The 3,231-nt window shown below is 41.0% G+C and overlaps 1 pseudogene; it reads right to left on the bottom strand.

Moving 5' to 3' along the window:
• Nucleotides 1–2,738, bottom strand: part of LOC102495595 (ribosome production factor 2 homolog pseudogene) — a 32,992-nt pseudogene extending 30,254 nt beyond the window's left edge.
• Nucleotides 2,739–3,231: the final 493 nt, after the last annotated feature.

Below are 3,231 nucleotides of genomic sequence, written 5' to 3'. Positions count from 1 at the left end.
AATCCCTTCTCCTCTATTCTCCTCTCAGAATCTTGGGTACGCACGCACACGCGCCCGGCGTGAGTTAAAGCCACCGGGTCTGGGACTTGAACTGCGGTCGACTACGTGGGAGTCCAGCGACATAGCCATTACACTAACTGCTGGTCCCATGGAAGATGTTTCTAATGGTGCTGGTTGAGTATTCCCTTAATTGGGTTGCTCTTATTTCTCTGAAACACTAAAGAGATATATATTGGGCTGGCCCTCTGTATAATATGTTACACACTCTCTGAAGGAATATGTGGTCAATGTCTCTCAGCATTGGCTGTGTCTGGTTGCAGTGGAGCACACTGCCAACCCACTGTGAACCACAAGCTGGGACCATATGAGAGACAAAGTTTGGCCTAAAGGCCAGGCATGGGAACATGTGCCTGTAAAATCAGCAATTCAGAAGGTTGAGACAGGGCGATGGTGACACAGTGAGACCCTGTCTTAAAAGAATAATAAAAAGTGTAAATAAAGGCATAAATAAATAGGTATCATAAATTTTTTTAACATAGTTGCTGGCTTGCCATCTAATTTCAGACCTGACATAGCTGTGTGAAACACAGTTGTCGCTTTAGGCCTACTCAAAGCGTCCCTTCCCCATGTGGCTGTATGTTAATGTAGCCAAATTGTTCCTCGTCACAATGATCTCATACCCAACACTCTACAGCTGCTAACCATAGTAAAATCTAATGGTCAGGCCCAGCCATGGTGGCACACAGATATCGCCACCACTTGGGATCCTGGACGCCACCTGGGAGATCCAAGTTTGGTTCCTTGGCCAAGCTGAACATGCCAGGTATGGTTGTGCATGGCTGTGATGCTACCTGGTTGGGAAAGTGGGGCAGAAGAATCACAACACAGTAAGAATCTGTCAAAAATGCCTATATCTGACTTACTTTCTCTCTCTTTCTAGCTCTCTTCCTTTCATAAAGGAGGTTAAATAAACGCCAATGTGAATACTAGAATTATGATTAATTCATTTCCCTGTTCATATGTTCTTTTCCTTTTCTTTTTAATTTGCCAGAGGACACATGCACGCACTGAAGAAACAGACAGAAAGAAAGAGGAACCATGAGAGAGCAACCCCACCCCCCACCCCCCCGCCAGCCATGGTCATGACACAATATCTTCTGCTCCATCCCTCCCTTCTTTTGGGATTTTGGGGGCACATGCACACACACCTGACATGTTGTTCAAGCTGCTGGGTCCAGAACTTTATCTGCTCAGTCAGCCATGTGGGATCCAACTGCCTTAACCAGCAGGCCACTGGCTGGCCCTCATATGTTTTCTTTTAACCCATCAATACACAAACCTCTGTAGAAAAGTGTGTGGATAATGCCCAATAGTTTTAAAGGCACATCCCCAGATTCCCTCTCTCTCTCTGTCTCCACCTGCTGGTTGAGCTTTCTGTCATTTTTGGCCTTCATGTGGGCCCCATCGACACCTCTAACCTCTCTTGGATCTGTAAGCAATGAATTTCTAATTCTATTTCAAGCATGTTGGTTTTATTTCCTGATTTTCTCACCTGAGGGACACAAGCAACTAAGACATTCTCCTTGTCAGGGCTCTCCCAGAAAATGGTTACTTTGGATTATTGCCACTCTTTTTTTTTAAATATTTCAAGTAAGAGGCTTATCTTAAACTTAATACTGGACATTACTGTTCATAGTAACATATAGTAAATTATGTTTTTTAAAAATATACAATAAGATCTTATAAAACTCTGGACTAAATCTTGGTGTTGTCTTAAGTAAATAGAAAACAATAAAACTATAGTTGTCAGCTAAGTTCCATACATTTTTAAAAATTCTCTTTGATCTTTTCTCCTGGTTTTCTGGTACTCTTTCTGCAGGCCGTTTCTTCAAACCCTTCATCTTTCTGGTTTGCAGCTTGCTCAGGTCTTGCTTCTGCATATGAATCCTTCCATAAGTTGTACCAAAAGTGTCATGAGAGATATTCTTCTTCTTTGGCTTGAGAGCTTTTGGCATTTTCATAGATAACTTATAGAGGTCATCTGATGCCAGGTGTGTCCTCCTGAGAACCAGGTCAAGCGACGGTTCCATCTCTTCCAACTCAATCTGTAGTGTTCTGCAACCAGATTTCTTTAATAGCAATTTATAACTTTGCAGGTAAATCTTCCCCTTTCATGCGGTGAAGTGCAGAACATACTCTAATCCAGCCAGGTGGATGTTTGATATTGTGGGGCCCCTGAAGAAATCAATAGGGAGGCTTTTTAGTCTTCTGTAGTCCTCTGTTGCATCAAAATCTTTACCAGAGAATATTAGCATGGGTTTTGTTCCTTCAGAACATTTTGTATTCTTAATATCTTTTAGAGATACAAACTTCTCAATGCCTAATTCAATCATATTCAGCACATGATAGTCATACATACTACCTATTACCAGATTGTTTGGCCGCTTTTTATTATGGCAGCCAAACATGAATAAAGAACAATCTGACTTCTTTGAAAAGAATTCCAGTGATGTCTGATCCTCAAATGGTCTTGTACCATTTTTCTTTTTATACATAACACCATACGGTTTCTTCAATGCATACACATCTTTAAGTAATTACGTCACTGTTAAATTTGCATTTCCACCTTTAATCAGCATGGTATTTTTAATATTTTCACTGAGTTTCGGTTCTCTCTTGTTAAGGAATCTCTTGGCCCTTTTTGTTTTGGGCTTTACAACTCGATCCAAAGCGTCCATTGCTACCGCCACCAGAACCCGGGAACTGCTCACTGCCACTCTTGATGTAAAGATTGGGAATGGTTGGCTGAGGGTGGTAGTTAGGGAGGATGTTGGCAGAGGGTGGCAGTGATTCTGGGAGGAGAGGGAGGGGAGGTCAGGAGGATAACATCCAGCTTGTATTCACTTTCTAGTGGGGAAATACCCTTTGTAACTAAAAATATTATACTAATTATGAGGACTCCAGGTTTAGTGTGTGAGAGATAAGCCCCTTCAGACTTCCTATAATTTTCCACTGAACAGTGTTAGTGGGTGAGCAAGAGAAAGTTGAGGGCCAATGATGTGGAAGTTTCCCAAATTGTCCAAGTGGGTTTTACAGTTGTTTATAAAAAAAACTTACTGCAATGTTCTTGCAATGAAAGCAAACAAACTTTAAGAAATTAATCAATTTTGTTTTATAAAATAAATACTTACCATTATATAAAAATATAAATAATAGATAGTAGAAGCATAC

This window comes from Tupaia chinensis, unplaced genomic scaffold (genome assembly GCF_000334495.1).
Source record: "Tupaia chinensis unplaced genomic scaffold, TupChi_1.0 Scaffold144589_1, whole genome shotgun sequence".
NCBI lineage: Eukaryota > Metazoa > Chordata > Mammalia > Scandentia > Tupaiidae > Tupaia > Tupaia belangeri.
Note: the sequence above shows the minus strand (reverse complement) of the source record. Positions and strands in the feature narration are given on the sequence as shown.